This window comes from Phaseolus vulgaris, chromosome 4 (assembly GCF_000499845.2).
Source record: "Phaseolus vulgaris cultivar G19833 chromosome 4, P. vulgaris v2.0, whole genome shotgun sequence".
In the NCBI taxonomy this organism is placed as follows: domain Eukaryota; kingdom Viridiplantae; phylum Streptophyta; class Magnoliopsida; order Fabales; family Fabaceae; genus Phaseolus; species Phaseolus vulgaris.
Genome location: NC_023756.2, coordinates 26971604 through 26990291, shown reverse-complemented (window position 1 = coordinate 26990291; position 18688 = coordinate 26971604). Strand labels below are relative to the sequence as shown.

At 32.2% G+C, this 18688-nt stretch overlaps 1 pseudogene across 1 annotated transcript; it reads left to right on the top strand.

The window, feature by feature from the left end:
* The first annotated feature begins 3412 nt into the window (after positions 1-3412).
* Positions 3413-18533, top strand: LOC137837496 (sterol 3-beta-glucosyltransferase UGT80B1-like; annotated as a pseudogene). The gene is made up of 15 exons (XR_011085478.1): positions 3413-3619; positions 3718-3950; positions 4820-4971; positions 6505-6741; positions 10459-10570; positions 12705-12875; positions 13265-13328; positions 14086-14143; positions 14243-14420; positions 14897-15027; positions 15719-15821; positions 17032-17108; positions 17322-17369; positions 17550-17699; positions 17949-18533. The product of XR_011085478.1 is annotated as a sterol 3-beta-glucosyltransferase UGT80B1-like (transcript).
* The last annotated feature ends 155 nt before the right edge of the window (positions 18534-18688 follow it).

Here is an 18688-nt window from a genome sequence, read left to right as displayed (position 1 = left end):
TAGGTTTGATGAGTATTAATTATTTATGACATGTGGATATTGGTATTTAATAGTTTGAGGATGGGAAAACTAACTTGGAACACAACATGTCGGTTTTGAATGAAAAATGATGAAAAATAGCTTTGAAATAGAATAAGTCATGATCAAATTTTGAGGAAAGTAGCCATGCCTTTAGGGAATTTTCTTTTCGTAAGTAAATCTAAGATTAATTGTTTGTATATTTTTTTCATTAAAATTTTTCAAATGAATAAATAATATTTTTATAATATAATGTCATATTATATAAACTATCATTTATTAGATTAGAAATTTTTTTATTTAATTTACGACTATTAATTTTATCTACTTATTTGACTTACTATTTGTTCTTGCCGGTTGACTTGGTCGTCGGTTGACTCTAGGAGCAGGTCGTGACTTCGTTTGTGTCTGCTGGATTTTGTTCTTTCCTTGTGATGTTGGAATGTGGTTATGTTTGAAACAGAAGGGGACCCTACCTGTTGATTACACTCCAACGATCAAGTCAGTACTGGGCTAAGAAATAATGAGTAAGTAAATAGTTTCAGTCTTAGAAACGGGGTACCTTTACCAGGGATCTCAAGTTCCTTTTACAAACTATTTTGGTTTCCTCATTGTAACAACCCTCCTCTCACGAGAACCTTATCTCGAGTGAAAATAAGTTTGATGGGAGGACATTTAGTTACGTTGTTACACAATCTTAGTATAACAACCGCACAAAATCTTCCTCCTTGGAGTGCACAATCTTAACAACATGGCTGCCAAGGTACCAACTCATGTACCAACATCATGGGACCCATCTGTCACTGTAGACGTTTTAGCCTTTACATATCATGCATGCAGTTTACCTCTGAAAACCCTAGCGCTCTTGGGCCTAGGCGTTTCTAATGGGTATTTACTTGTGCTAGACCCAAATCTATACTATACACACCACATGCACTTTCACTGATCAGGCCTTACGTATATATGGGTTTCAACACACACATTCTTGGGACCCACTTATGTGGCCATTATCTCGACCAGACCACTGAGCTGACCTGCTCCCCACAAGTGTCGATGTCCGATCACCTGAGCACCGAACCCAACGCTCTGGTCCAATACACTATCATTTACAACTTTAATAATTATATATTTTACTATTTTAATTAAATTATTTAATATTTTTTTATTTTAATGTTAAACTGATTAAATAAGAATTAAAAAGAATATTAAAAATGTTTAAGAATTTAAAATACAATTTTTTTATGATCTATTGCAATAGAAGCAAATTGATAGAAATGAAAAACTTATCTTATATATAAATACAAGGATGTTTCTTAAGTAAAGTTAGAATATTAGATGTGTTAATTAATTTTTAAACAATTATATCAATTACTAATTAAACAAAGTTACACAAAAATAGAGTAAAATTTCTATACATTAAAAGTTATATTAATTCTTAACTTGTAATTATAAAACTTAATTGCTTAATTTTAGTTTTATGACATTCATTTTTTCTACTTTTAATCGATTTTCTTAAGAAATCAAGACATTTTAAGAAAAAAGTATTAAATTTATATGATCTTATTCTGTCACTTCTATGCAAAAATACATTGAAAATGAAATTTGTTGTTAACACAGTGAAATCGACAAGAAAATTGAGGTTTAGATATTTTTATTTGTGAAAAACTCCTAATTTTAAAGATATTGTGTAAATTTGAACATTGTTAAGATACTTTTGTTAAATACAAGAGCTTTTCATAATATTTGTTTTTTTCTTCTAAGGGATGAGTGCACTTCCATAATATGGGCACGTTGCCCTTTCAACTTCTAGCATATCTTCATGGATATTCTTTTCTTGAATCTTGATGTACCTTCTTCTTAGGTTTCCATGTGTTTACTTCTTGATCCACAAGCGAAGATATTTGTGAAGGTATTTTTAATAATTTAGTGAATTAATGTTCAAGTGAGATAATACATAATGAATAAATAATATATGTTTTAAAATTATCATATTTTAATGAATTTTTATTTATAAATATGGTTTAATAGGTTATTAAAAAATTTGTGTTAAACTAATTTGATCATTTATTATATAAAAATTAATTTTAAAGATAAAAAACAATTAATTATTATATTAATTAAAATTAAATACTATTCTACAAACTAAAAATTAATTAAATACTAATTTAAAAATTAATTTATAAAATTTTATTAATAATAAAAACTACTTTAATATTAATAAATTTTTAATTTATAAAATAATATCTAATTTAATTAATATAGGAATTAATTATTTTTTAAAATTTATTTTTATTTAATTATTTATTTTTTAGTAGTAATTTTTAAATAGGATATATTTTTTCACTTAGACTCAATACAATGACCCTTTAATAATTTAAAAATAATAAAAAAATTGAACATGTAATTTTAAAAGTGAAGATATATTATTAAATTTTAATTTTGATTTTAGGTAAAGTTATTTGTTGGATAAATAAATATAAATATATATTTTTTTTTTCATTTTGAAATTCGAAACTTTTTTATTCTTAAAAAATGTTTAAAAGATTAAGTGAAAAATTTCTATTTAAATTGATATACATTAACTGATTGTATTGTACGCTTATTATATTTTATTTTTATTATAGTTTTTAAACTAAATAAAATAATTGGATTTTCTACAAATTATGTGTTGTTATAATTTTTTAATTTTTTTAAAATATATATAAAAAATTATTTAAATAATTTGTTTATTATAACAAGTATTAATATTTTTCGTTTTTAATATAATAAAAAATAACAACCTTATTATAAAAACATTAATTTTTTTAATTTTGTTTAATAGTTAAGATAGTTGGGCTTTTACTAACTACCACGTGTGTATTTAAGACAAGATTAACTACCCTGCTTGTTGAAAAGTTGGAGTAACACAATTTGATATGAGAGAATAATAAAAATTTTCTTTCTCCTTTTTCCTCTGTGATATTTATTTTGTTTTTCCTTCACCACTATAAAACTTCACTTTCATAACATGACAACTCGTGCTCGGCTTCCTTGGTATTTCGCAGTCCAACTTTGTTGTTATGTGTCGGACACTAATTTCCTTCAACCAAATACCTCAAACCTATTGACATTTCTCAATCATTCTATTTTTTTTTTCTTTCTAATTTTAATTTTCCACTGGAATTGAAGCTGTGGCAATGACACAATTGGTGTGAAGAGTGAGCAAGGTGATTGTGCTTCCTTTGGTCTTCTAATTTTCTCTTCGCTTTCTGGGGTGCCATTCCCCTTATTTGCTGTGAATCTTTTCTGGGCACTTTCCACTACTCTTGTTCTGGGTTTTCTCTGCCATAGGTTGGAAGGTGGAGCTTGTTCTTGTGTTGAAGGTGAACTCAAGCTTGATACTTCATCTGGGTCTTGTTATAGTTCCATAAAGTTTGGACTTTATGCTTACCAAACCTTCTTTGTGCTTAAATGACTGGTGGGTTTTGCCAGCTGGCTAAGTGTGCTTTTTTCAAAGCTTTCAATTATTAAGTGATGTTTTGGTCTTGGTCTTCTGAGGCCCACGTGCCATGCTTATGAAGAGTTAAAAGCAGAAACTGGTACATGTCTTCATGAGCTTGAGGTTAGGAGGGTTTGGTTGTTTTTTTTTTCTGTGGTAAATTCGGGTGTGTTCAGAGGGTGATGCTGATTTGATTTGTTGTGTATGATGAGTTTGGCCAGATTCTGTGATGGTCAGTAATGGGATTGAATATTCGTCCAAAGTCTAAAGAATCATTAGAAGGTTTTGATTGCAAACGAAAGGAAAGAGCTTTGTCAGATGGGACACGACGAGTTGGTGACAGTTGAAAACGTATCCGGAGATAAGCTTGAATCAACTGCTTCTGAGAAGGAAGAGAATTGGAGTGAAAATTTGAAGCAGAATTCTTCAGAGGTTAATTGTGCACTTGGAGTAGGTAAGTGCCCCTAAGCTCCAAGGAAATGATTCTTTCCTATTACGTAGTTGATGACTGTGCAATAGGCATTAGAATTGTTGTAAAGTAGGTTACAGAAAGTGTTTTCAGTCCATGTCAGCCTCTTTTAGGCTGTTTTCTGCTGAACTAACTTTTTTGCCCAAGTATGGTTGGCACACTCTATATTTAAGGTAGATTCTGATGTCACAACAAAAAAGTTTTCTGGCTTTGTACGATTAATGTGCAACTTTGCAGAGAGTAATTTGGCAGTAGCAGAGCTGTAATAGTATTTGAGGATTTGACCCTGACAAGGGGAAAAATGAAGAGTTGAAAATGGAGGAGTTTGTGAAAGTTTGGGACTCACAAGAAGCGAGACATAGATTGAGAGGGGAGAAGGGGAAAGGATTTAAAAGGAGTTCTATAGGATCAAGGGCAAGATTTAGAAATTGCTTTATGAATTGAAATCCTTTAGTCATTGCTTTTATGCATTTATCATTGTTTTGTTCTGTCTAGGACTTAAGTTACTTTGCTTGTGTAAAATGCGTTATCCAAAGAGGAAAGTTCTATAAAGTATCCAGTTTACATTTTGTTTGACTTTCACAAATTTAAATGCCACATTTTGATCAAGTTATTTTCATCCTCAGAAGCAACCTTTAGAAGGAATTTTGTTTTTTCATATATCTATTGGCTTTGACTGATTCATGTGGCTGACCCTCCTAGTCTTGATTATTATTGTGCTTGTCTACCTCCTATCTTGGTTATATGCTGTATTGAAAGGCTATAAGCTGTAGGCCTTGTACCTTTGACTATTCTTTCTTGATTCTTTTGAAGATTAATTTGATGTTTTATATTGTTTAAATTTGCTCTCAAAGGTTTGGACCATTTCATCCCAGAGCCTGTTGGAACTGAGAGTAACCTGCTTGTTGCTGCTTCTGATGAGATTATGTTTTCTAAATCAATGATGGAATTTTGGGATTCTCCAAGGCAAGACCTAATAGTGGACAGGCTATCAGAGTGTGAGAAGGTAGGTTCCTGTGTTATATCTTGTGTGTGTGAATTGGTAACTAAAAAAGAATGGAAAGAGAACTTATGAACTTATTCTCTTTGTTTATTTGTTACTTCCTTTTTCACTCACTCATTCAGCAAATGCACTCTTTAACTATTTTATTGTTTCAATTCCTTTGTGCTGAAATAGAGACTTCACATACTCAGATAAAACTATTGATTTTATTTTATGAGACTTATGGCGAAGTTGTTTTATCTATTTATAGTTTGTAGTCATCACACTGAATATTATATATCATATTGTGATATATATGAAGTTATTTTATATTGTCTCTGCATCTTTAGTTTGATACAGATTATGACTCACAATACTAAGTTAACATTGTGATTCACAGTTTGGATAGCAGTAATTAATTTGTTTTTTTATTGGAAAGATGTGGTGTTTCTAGTGGCTTAAGGTGTGTTTTGAGATAGCTGTGAAAATTAGATGTATAATTGTTAAAGTTGATTGTAGTTAGAATCAATATTTGTCTGGATAAATATACTGCAAAGTAGTTTTAAGATGATTAGTTTTGCTTGAATGCAACAAAAAAAATCAATTTTTACTTAAGAAAAACAGTATGTATTAAGGTTTTTAAAATCGGATGATCATAGAATCCTTCAAGACACTAATTTAAGGTTTAATGGTTTAATTATGATTGAACTGCTGTTAATAAAATAATGATAATAACTAAATTATACATAAAATAGTAAAGGATCATAATATCATAACTTCATAATAGTAAAAACTAAAACTAAAAGCTTATTTGTGTAGGTTCTTAACATTTAAATAAAATACATACAGAAGTTCAAATTAAATATATTACAATACTTGTTTATGAATAACATTAATAACAGGATTATATTTGGTATCAAAAAGAACATGAGAAATATTTTAGATCTATCTTTTTTAAGAAAGAAAATTAAAAAGATGTATCAAATATTTTCTTTTAGCACACTATAAACCAGTTTGTTGCTGGTATTTGACCGGTTTTTTCGGTTCTTTGATCAGTTTTTCTTTAAACCACTGTTATGATTTATTTAAATGGTTTACTTGATTACCTATCCGGTCCGACCAGCCAATTTTGTCTAGTTTTTAGAACACATGTCTGTGTGAAGCAGAAAGGAAAAAAAACAGATTCATGAAAACAATTTAATTTTCAGAAATTTTACTAAATTTCAGATGTCCCAAATATCTAGCTTATTTTGCAAACAACTTATTTTTCGTAAAAATAACTTTTTCAAACATGCTCATAGTATCCAAATATTTGAAATTTAGTTCAATATTACCTCTTCATATTGATACTTCATAACTTCTCATCGGTAAATGTAATGTGTTCATGTTGTTTTCCTTTTCTGCTGAAATTGAAGCACTAAGAGTTTTATGGCGCCTTAAAGCCTTTAGGTTGCATGCCTTTGTAGCTTTCTTCTTGAAATATCCGTGTTTGTGATTTATGCGTTAGAGTTTCCAAATTCTCCTGATTGGTGACAACACTTTTGTGTTGTTTCTCAGCAAAAGCTGCTTAACCTTGTGAAGATACAAAATGATGGGACTGTTGAAGTTGATCTGGAAAAAGATGCAGCTCTTGTATCAGAATTGTTGAAGTTTCAATCTTTTGAAGAGTCAACAATGAGTGCAAGTGTTGTTTCTGAATCAAAAATATCAACTCCCTGGTTACAAATTGTCATGCTTGTGGTTGGGACTAGAGGCGATGTACAACCTTTCCTGGCCATCGCAAAAAAACTCCAGGCATGTTTGAACATTTCCACCCAATTCTTCCTGGTGCACATGAGAGCAGAGATGTCAAATAACTTTGATTTGTGTTATTATTGCTTATTGTATTTAAAATAAATGTTTCTGAGATCTTAATAAACATTTGCTGGAGAGAGTTAATTCTTTCTACCTAATCTAATATGCTGTGCTACATGGGTGTATTTTTGACTTTTTAGTTTGAGGTCATTACTTTTTCCCCATTACAGTGATAAAATCTGTAGGCACTGTTACTGGTTATCCATAGGCCAACTTTGGTTTATACCATTCTTTAGCATGGTCAGGTGTACCTTTTGTTTCTATTGTATAAACTCTAGAAATAAAAAAAAAATGTAAACTTAGATGTTGTTGTATTGGTATCTCCATTCTTTATGACATGGGCATTGTTAGGAACAAAGCAATAAAAAGGAGATGAGAGAGAAAAGAAATGACATAAAAATTTAACTTTTTTCGGCACATAATGTGAGCTTACCTGCTTCCACGACTACATATGATGTATTTGATTTTAGTGTGCTTAAAAGCTTTACAATGTGTTGCTTATATAGCAATATAGAAAACATTATCTCCCAATATTATATGATGGGAACTAAAACCAAACATCACAACACTAACAATTCTTTCACCTGTAGTTTGATTTACATCATCACCTAGAGTAGTGCCTTCACCATCAATTATCCTCGAAGGCCAGTTGAGGCAGTACTAGGCCTTAACTTATCCATTGTGATGGTGTTAGTCAACATATTAGCTGGATTCTCTGATCTTGAGATCTTCAACAACGACAAATCTCCATCACTTGTAGATCTCTTGTAAAATGATACTTCAATTCAATGTGCCTGCATCTAGAACGAAGTTTTGGATATTTAGCAAGACCTATAGCACTCTGATTGTCACTAAATAATGGAAAATCATCTTACTCCTTCCCTAATTGTTTGAGAAGGTTCTTCAACCATATCATCTCCTTGGTTGCTTCTAAGATAGCCACGTACTCAGCTTAAATTGTTGAGAGGGAGACTGGGCCTTGGAGTTTAGACTTCCAACTGACAACAGTACCACCCAACAAAAAGATGAATCTATTGTGCTCTTTTTACTGTCTAGATCTTCCAAATCTGCATCAGAAAACCCTTGTAAAGTGGGATTGTTTCTTCTGAAAAACAAAGGCATCCTTGAAGTGCCCTTTAGATATCTCATGATCCACTTCACACTTCCAATGCTCCTTTCCAGGATTGGACAGAAACCTACGCAGAACTCTCATTGCATGTGCTATGTCAGGTATGGTACATACCGTAACCAAGCTCCCTATTATAGATGCATATGGTACTTTAGATGTATAACTTTCTTTTTCATCTATTTGAGAAGATTGCCTCTTTGAAAACTATAAGTGAGTTCCCAAAGGGATATTCACAGTCTTGGCATCTCCAACATTAAACCTATTAAACATTACAATTAACATGTTGTCAACATTTGTAAATTGTAATTATGTTTTCACTCTTATACATTGAATAACTCTATTGTGGTTTGGTACCTCAAAAACAAAAGTATGTTATTACTGAACATGCAAATTTTACAAAGATTAAACATATATGAGGATAAATTACAAACTCTCTCACACAACTTTTACAAGGATAAAGTTGCAAACCCCTTCTCAAGACACAACTACCTAAGTCCCAATATACCCAAGCAACTATTGGAGTTGTGGTGAAAACACTCAAATTAACTCTTCATTTTTATTTTAGTTTCCTACTTCTTCTTTCTTCGTATTATAGCATCGTTCTCGATGACACAAACTCATAAACAACGACACTCTCTCCTCGCTACATCCACAAACACTCAACAAAAGTATTTTATTACTCTACGTACAGTCTTTACAAGGATAAAATTGCAAACTCTAAAGACACATAACTACATAAGTCCTAATACACCTAAGAAACTATTGAGTTGTGGTGAAAACACTCAAATTAACTCCTCATTTTTATAATAGTTTCTTATTTTTTTCTTCTTCATATTCCTCAATGTTGGATTTTGGTGAATATCCACCTGAGAACAACAAACACTTGGGATTTATCACATATCTTCTCAGTTTCTCTCTTCTCAACATGGTATTTGAGCGGTACTGTCCACTATGACCTGTTTTGTTTTGTCACTGATATGTTATTAGGTCATGACTTTTTCCCTAGACATATTGGCCTCAACTGTCACTTTGAGTTTCTACATACTATCAAGAATCTAACTAGAAAGGAACCCTAATCCGTGTTGTCCCTTTGAGCCTACTGCTTGTAGGTGTGTTTTTTCTAGTCATGTGCATATTTTTGGTTTTTGTTGTTTTTTACCATGTTTCGCTTTTTCTCATGCTGGTGACATTATTCATCATTGGCGACCTTCTAATAAGAATTTTCTAGCCGGTGACCACCACCATTACCATTGTCTGCATTTTTGCTCTTTGGTAGTTGTTGAACTCTCTAAGCAATTTGCTATTCGATAAGTGTTCTGTCCTTTGAGCATTTTTTGCACCCGGAAACTTCTGCACCCTCCGAGCATTTCTTTGCTATCCAGTAAGTCATTGGAGCAATTTTTGCTTTTTGGTCATCGTTGTGTCCTATAGGCATTTTTGCTCTCCGATAGTTGTCAGGTTCTTCAAACATTTTTGCACTCTGGATGTTGTGTCCTTCAAGCAGTTTCTGTTCCTCCCGTCAGCTGCAGTACTCGGAAAATTCAAATATTTTATGCAATGTCTATAGTAGCTCCAAGGCTTAGGTTATCTCCTTCTTTTTCTCTGTGTTGGAGTTACTGTGTGCAGGCCCAAAACAGGCTTTGCCTTTTAATCTTATTCCTAATATCTGTCTCCTGTACTCGAGCAATGAATTATACAAGAATTATTTTTGTATATAAACATTCATGTTGCATATCAGACTTGAGAGATCAATGACATTTGTTGAAATTATGTTTTAGCCTTTTAGGTGCAGAGAGAGAACAAAGACAAACAATGTGAGTTTGATATTGACTTGATTTGCTGTGATTTATTATAGTGTGATGGTATGCTCTTCACAAAACCAAAAGCACTAGCCCTTATTTTATACGATTCATAAACCTAACTAAATAGGAAGTAAATCATGACATAAGGAAATATGTACCAATATGTAATAAATAATGAGGAGATAGGCAAACTAATCCTAAAAGATAATTTAGTAAATTCTAAAATATGATCAAGATTTTGAATATTTTCATATTTCTACAGCTTTGAATTTCAAACATATTTACTGTCACTTGATTGTTATCTTCCTTCCCAAGAGCTTTATTAACTTCTTTTTGACATTATATACTCACATTCATTGAAGTTTTCCTCTGATCTCATTCCCTTACCGTTGCATTTGTTTTATACATGTCTTTGGCAGGTATGCTTAGTTAATAATATTATAATACACCGTTACTTATAGATCTTGATATCTGATCTGTCTGTATCTTTCAATGAAATGTCAGTGGCTATGTTGTTAATGCAACAAAAAGGCATGGCATATTATCCAAGTGTTTAATTCAGTTATATTTATTTTCCCGTTGTTGTGATGCAAGTATATTTCCCTAATTACTGTCATTAGATTTGTGCTTCTGGTCTTATTTGAGAGATTGCAAAGTCATGATTTTCCAATTGCTGTTAATGATTTCTACATCAAAACCTTCTCGAATTCTGATTTTTTTTTGCAGGACTATGGTCATCGTGTTAGGTTGGCAACACATGCTGATTTTGACACATTTGTAAAGAGTGCTGGTGTTGATTTCTATCCGTTGGGTGGTGATCCTCGTGCTTTGGCAAGATGTAAGAGGTTCCTTTTTAATGCTGGCCTTAATATCTAATCATTTCACTTTTTAACATACCTAGACCTTTTAGCTGACGCTTAGGACTACTAGGCTTGGTGCATGTATACTATGGTAGGTGGCACTCTTAATGGATCTAGGCTAGCTTCTATTACTATCTTAAAATATGGGTTTAGGACTAATTAAATCCTACAAATTGGTGTATAAGGTGAGAGTTACTTCCATTTGCTGGCTTTATCTTTAACTGATGTGGAATCTGGGTTTGTTCTTTACATCTTAACTAAATGTTTTGTAATTATTGAAGTCTTAAAATAATCTCTTCTCATATATTAGAATAAAAATAGCTGAAAGGGTAGTTAAAAGCTGAAAACCTAGCTGATAGTTAAGAATCTAGCATAAAGGTTAAAACTGAGAATCTAGTTGAAAGCTGAAAGCTAAAAGGCTAGCTGAAAGTTGGGAAGTCATGCTAAAATTGTTTGGTAAAGGTAGTTGAAAGTTATAAAATATGATTATTATTGAATCCAATTTTAATATTAGGTAATTATGTAATTTTAATAATTATAAATTTAATTTCTAATATATTTTAATTTTTTTATAATTTAATTTTTCATACAAATTAAATTTCAAGTAACATCTGTGTAATATTTTATTCGTCATTATAATTTAAAATAGTTATCATTTGTTAATAAAATAATATTTTATTAAAAATAAAAAAATTAACTGAATAAGTAAAACAATAATAAACAAGTGTATGATATTTTTGATCAGCAACAAAAAATATACATAATAGGAAACACTAGGGTTATGTACAAAGCTAAAACAAAGAGAAAGGAAAGAAAAAAACAAAAATTACATCAAAACCATGGTGGACAGTGCTGCTACCTAAAACTATCCCAGCAACATAAGTCATATCACAACCCAAATTAGCATAAATTTCTTAATTCCTCCCAGCCCTTAATGCAAACATAAGTCATACATACCTCAGCCCGATTTACCATAAATTTCATAGATCCTCCCAGCCCTTACAAAGCAAATAGTAGTGGTAATATATAGACAGCAAGGATCAAGATTACAACAATGTATAAACAGGGTCAGTCGTGGGCCAAGTTGAAAAGCATAAGACTAATAAAATGTCTCATACCGTTGCATTAAAATTACTGCATTTAATTGAATCTTCCTTCCTCCCTGCTATGTGGTTTACCCAGATGTATAGTATTTGTATAATGGTGTTACCACTTAATTGCATCATGGCCATCCCATCGTACCCCCTGACGGCAAATTAGTCAAGTTGTCCTGCAATACATAAAACAGAAGCAACCCACAGCGAGCACACACCAAAGGGCATAAAGCACAGAGCAATATAGAAGAATAAGATTCTAACCTTGTAAACATTTTATGCATTGTTGGGGGCAAAAACACCAGTCAGAATAAGTAAATTGTGCTTTTGGTATTTTATTTGTGAGCCAAACCTAGGCTTTGACTTGCATCATTAAAGATCTGCTCATGGTCCACTACTGCACCCCTAACAGAATGTTGTTCCTATGAATCCATATTGACCAAACAAATGTCACCCACATGGTTTTCCAATAATTAGTTCCTTTCTTAGTCAATCCTGGCACCGTAAACTAATTTAAATGTTGTCTAGCATGGCTGTGGCATACTGATTTTATGCCAGTCCACTCATCACACAACTTCCAACTCCTCCAAATCACTTTGCATTCAAGTGTATCATTAAATCAATAATAAAAAGCGTGTAACAGTAAAACTATAATCCAAAAATAGTTATCACTACCAAACACTACATTTATCTTCACTGAATGTTAAATATAAAACTAGTCCTGAACCTTGGTCTGAGGGTTTAAGTTTTTGGGATTGATGGCACTTGTGATATATTTGAGCCTTTATGATTAAATTTTCAAGTTTTCAATCCTTCTCACTCCCATTCTTCTGATAGAAAGTTGAATTTTTTAACTTTTGATAGGGTGGGCCTATGCATTGTTCGTGCTTTAAGCACATGGGGCTTTCATACTAGGGTTCATCCTAGATACAAATCATTCATAAGCTTTCACATAATATTTTAAACTTTTAGAAGAGTTGGTTTTTGAAGTATGCTAATTGAATTATTTCTGTAATAGATATGGTGAGGAATAAAGGTATAATCCCATCTGGTCCAACTGAAATATCTATCCAAAGAAAGCAGCTGAAGGCTATTATAGATTCTCTTCTTCCAGCATGCATAGAACCTGATTTGGAAACTGGTGTTCCATTCAGAGCTCAGGCCATTATAGCCAATCCTACTGCATGTGGTGAGTGGTTAAAACCCAGCAGATTATTGCATTGTGTATTTCTTTATGCATACCTTGATTTGTGTATTTTACTCCAATTAATATTAGCACTAATTGTTTAGTGGACCCTATTCTTGGTAAGGAAAAAAATGAGCCTTTAAAAATGACTGCTAAGATTAAATTATGAAATTCAGGGCCGATCATTTTGAAATTGTGAAGAACGATGTTATTGTTTTTCTCAAATTCTTGAGAGTGATTGAATTGCACTATATTTTTCCCCTAGCGAAGATTCTTTTCGTTTTACAAGAGTATGCTTGTTTGCTTGTTTAATAGCTCTTTTTTTTGTAAATTTATCTGGTGCAAGGGTTTTGAATAAAACAGATAGAATTAACATGTGTTTTGGCTTGCAGGACATACACACATTGCTGAAGCCCTTGGGGTGCCCCTTCACATCTTCTTCACTATGCCTTGGACGTGAGTTTAAATTGTTTATAACCTGAGTAAAAACTTTACACTAGATCACTTTAAATACGGAAAAAAATATAAGTTTGGTCAAAAGATAGAAGTGTACTTCCTGATTTTTTACTTAATTATTAAAATTTTAAAAAGTACACAAACCTTCTAAGAAATTAAAGCAGGAATAATGGTGTTTGAAATATTCAGGTAAATGCAACATTTTCCTGTCAAATAATTACCTATTATCCAATTGTCAAGGAAAGTGCATTATCTTTCAAGGACTACAAAATGGATCCCCTTGAAATGATATACTTTGCTTTGATACATAGATCAAAGAATATAAAAGTGGATAAAAATGGGAAGCTGTTTTATCTTTAATTGCAAATATTTGAAGGCCAGGTCATCATTAACATACCATTCACTGAAGATACACATCTCCTAAGTGAAGTTGCCATTTTGACAGAGTGAAGGGAGCATGAAGGATTGACCTAAGTTTCATCCTTCTCTTTCTAACTAAAATTGACCCCAATTTTGTGACTAGTTGAGGGTTTAATTTTGATATAATCTTAGTGTAAAGTTATTATACGCTATCATCTAATCATGTATTCAAACATTATAAAAGAAAGATGGCCTTTTCAAGTTGTTATTACCATTGGATAAACCCAAAGTTTTAAACATGGCTTGAAAAGTTAATGCTATTTTTTTTAAATCCTATTTTTATAATTATTTCAAAATTCTGAGTTAGCTTCTTACACATAAAATTTTCAATAGGCAGGCCAACATATGAGTTTTCACACCCTTTGGCACGTGTTCCTCAAAGTGCTGGTTATTGGGTATTTCCTTTGCCGAAATTATTTTCTGCTATTTGAATTCAATTAATTTTGTGAATAAATTGCTATAAACCTGTTTCAATATGTCCTCGCCTTATCCAGTTGTCATATATAATTGTGGATGCACTAATATGGTGGGGAATACGAGGACTTATCAATGACTTCAGGAAAAGAAAATTGAAGCTCGCTCCTATTGCATACTTTAGTATGTACAGTGGATCAATAAATCATTTACCTACCGGCTATATGTGGAGTCCTCATGTTGTTGCAAAACCAAGTGGTATGGAATGCTATAATACGGTAGCATGATTTTTTTTTCAAGAAAGTAGCATAATCTTTTGATTTTATCCTTTTGTATTTTTTTAATGAATAATCATTTTGTTATTAAAGTTATTGAAGTATGAGATAAACCATAAGTTGTTACAACCAAGAGTAGCCTCAGTCCTTGAGTAATTCTGACTTGGCAGTTGCTTAAAGATGGATAATTTGAATTGTGGATATTTAAGTTATCTGTTGTAATTAATAATTGGTTAATTTTTTTCTCGCATTATTACATAAAGTTTTATCATGGAGATGAGTACAATCTGACCCTACAGTTTCGATCATATTATGGTGTTGAGTCCAGTACATAGTTTCTAGATAATATTTTTAATAATACCTGTCTTGAAATCCTTAGTATGTTATATGAACAACTTTTACACTCTTACTTCTATCTTGTGTGTGTTCCCTGCACTAATGTCATTTGCAAATTTGCAGACTGGGGCCCCTTAGTTGATGTCGTTGGTTATTGTTTCTTGAACCTTGGATCAAAGTATCACCCACAAGAAGATTTTGTCCGATGGATTCAAAACGGACCAAAACCTTTATATTTTGGGTTTGGGAGCATGGTATGATAATTTCACTTGCAGATATTCTCTTTATAAGAACAAATGGGTTTCTTTTTTCAGTTCAGTCCTTTTGTGTATGAATATTAACAACGGTTACGATTCTAAGTGAGTTTGTCCCACATCGAGTAGGAATGAGCCTCAACAGCAGAGAACAGTATATAAGAAAGAAAATTTACATACTCATTGTCTTAAGGTCTTAAGGTTTTGGGTTGGAACTGGTGTCTGATGGCTCATTGGTGTTGAATCACCCTGAACACGTGAGTGGCAAACCCATTACCTTAAGGTTTTGGGATCATGTCCGTGTGTTGGCATAGGCAATAGTTTGCATGAAAGAATTTATCAGGATTATGTTTGCCCTCATGGCTCTGCAAAAAAGGTGTGCCTCTGTCTGCATAGGCAATGGTTTGCATGAAAGAATTTATAGAGGGATATTGTAGTACAACTTTAGTTTCAGTTTACCATCTTTAGAGCTGCTAAAAACTGGAAGCTAGGTAAAACTGTCCAAACTTCTTGCAGTTCACAACCTGTCACGGTCTAATTATTTATCTTGTTGTCACCATTAACAGTTTCAGGTATACACTAAAGCTAGAAAACTTCACATTTTTTTTACCTTTGTACATTTACCATCATCAAATTCTTAGAATGAAATTCCGTAGTTCTCTAATGAAAATGTTGTGTTTCACTTTATTAGCCTCTTGATGATCCTAAAAGAACTACTGATGTTATAGTGGAGGCACTGAAGGATACAGGACAACGGGGAATTATTGACCGGGGCTGGGGGAATCTAGGCGATTGTAAGTATTTTACTTCAATTTCATTGTATCACCATTTGTTTCCTTTATTCCAAATAATCATTTGATTTATAAATACCTTTCCTATGTGTGTATGACTGGAATACTTTATGTTTTACACCAGCACAGGGTTCTTCTTCTTTTCCAATTACTTTCCCTTAATTTTCTACACTCTGATAGGCTCTAATATTATGTTAGATTTCATCTTAAAATCAATTGGCTTTAAGTGAAGTTGTCCAACAAATACATACATTCCAAGACTTGAGGGGATTTTCCAACACAGGGGGATGTTAGATGTGCGAGTATTAGGAAGACGAGTTTGCGCTAAAATAATGACATTATACTTGGATTGAAAGAGAAAATAACCTCTAGAAGAATATGCAACTTCAATCCCTAGGGAATAATGAAGAGGACCCAAATCTTTCATTTTAAATTGCTTTGCCAACTGCAATTTTAACTCTAAAATCTCATCTATATCATCTCTAGTGATTATCATGTTGTCAATATATAAAGAGAGAATAATATAACCATGAGAAGTAGTCTTTAGAAACAAAACAAAGTTACAATCAATAGATCTAAATTCAGGAGATCCAATAACTATATAGAACATCTCAAACCAAACTTCGGTAGCTTCTTTTAAACCATAAAGAGTCTCTCTTAACTTACACGCCTCCCCTGTGTTATGAGAAACACCAATAGGAGGTATCATGTAGACCTCCTCTCCCATATCACCATTTTAGAAAGCATTTTTAACAGAGATATACTAGAGATAACAGAAGATGGAGTTCAGTTAATAACATGGACTGCAGTAACAACCCTCAATCACGAACCAAGCTCTAGGTACCACAATAACAATAAAACAAAGGATGGAGACACATGAAAAAAGAAGGAATAGAATTGTTGATATTAGCTCTAATAATGAGTCTGAATATACAAGACACAGCAAAGATATATAAATATGACACTAGCATAAAGATGAAATTACACTTAACTAATATTTATTTATATATATATATATATATATATAATATTATCTAACAGTGAGATGTACATATATATGAACATATGTTATTCTTTATAGATAATTATTAGATTCACTTGAATATATGTACATCTCACTGAATCTAACAGTGAGATGTACATATATATGAACATATGTTATTCTTTATAGATAATTATTAGATTCACTTGAATTATCTTTTCCATTAAGCAGTGGCAGAAGTTCCCGACAATGTTTTTGTGCTAGAGGAATGCCCTCATGACTGGTTGTTTCCCCAATGTTCTGCTTTGGTAAGTTTCGATTTAAATTTACTTGTAGCTTATTTTTGAGAAGAGAAAAAAATGCTTTATAAGCTCCTGGAGGGAATTTTCCTTTGATTTACAGCTCAGTCTTTTGGATATGGATCTTTGTTAATATTGAGATCCCACTTGGGTAGGATATATGCACTTGCATATCTGATCACAAACTAAATAAACTGAGGATATTTTGGCACTAAAATGCAGGTACATCATGGTGGTGCTGGAACAACGGCTACAGGACTAAAGGCTGGGGTAATGTTCAGTCCATTTGTGTCATAAAAGAAGTGTTTTCCTTTTCATCAATTCAAGGATCTGTATTAATGTCTTAGCATTTTGTTTTAATTTTTTCAATGATCTTTGTAAAAAAAAAATAATATTTGCTTTATTTTTCTCATTCTTCTTTTTTACTAATGTCAATACCATATCTTGCAGTGTCCAACAACCATTGTTCCATTCTTTGGAGATCAATTCTTTTGGGGAGACAGAATTTATCAGAAAGGGCTGGGACCTATTCCAATTCCTATATCTCAGCTTAGTCTTGAAAGTTTAACAAATGCCATAAAATTCATGCTCCAGCCAGAGGTAACTTCCAATTCTATGCTATAATATCAAAATATGTTAATAATTTTGAATTTAAATATGGAAAAATTCATTAATTTGATTGTTCAATCAATGTCCTTCCTCTGATGTAATTTTGGAACTTGATAATTTGATTGGAGAAATGAGAGTGTGTAGGCCTTCACTTTTCATCCATGGCTTTGGATTTTTATAACTATGATATAATACTACTGGTTTACAAAGTCTTTATACTAATGGATGCAAACCCTTCAGGTAAAATCACAAGCAATGGCAATCTCAAAGTTGATTGAGAATGAAGACGGTGTTACAGCTGCAGTTGATGCGTTTCACCGCCATCTACCCCCAGAACTACCACTACCAATTCCATCTCCAGAGGTGGAGGACCAAGCAAATCCTTTGCAGTGGTTTTTTCTTCATCTAGCGAAGTTGTGCACTTTACCTTGTGGGAGTGTATAGTTTTTGTCTTTTTTTACTTTAAGTATATTCTTTTTTATATCTTATAGGACTTCTCCCTTTTTTACTAATGGAAGCAGTGTTTAGCTTAGTATAATATTCCATTCATTTCTGTCAAAAGTCTCTTTTGTGAGGTTTTGACTAATAGTAGTAATCTTGAAGTTGAGCTTCCCACTCCCCAGAGCTGTTTGTATAGGAAGCTTAACTTGTATCTTGTGAGATAGGTTATGAGTTGAGGCCACTTGTTATGAGTAGAGTTGTGTTACTTCCATGATTCCTAGCTTAACCAATAATCAAGTTCTCTTGTTATTTCTTTTTGTATAAGATCATACATATCTTTTATCAGAATAAATTTGGTTTCAACTATTATTATGAACAGTTAAATTCAATTTTGGAGTATGTTCTTTTATCTTTGATTTCTTTTTTTCTGTAACAGTTGGAAGAACTATCCATTTAAATCATCTGCACATGGAACAGTTCATTTACATAAAAATTTAGTGCTGTTGTCTATTTACAATAATTATTACTGTTGTCTATTT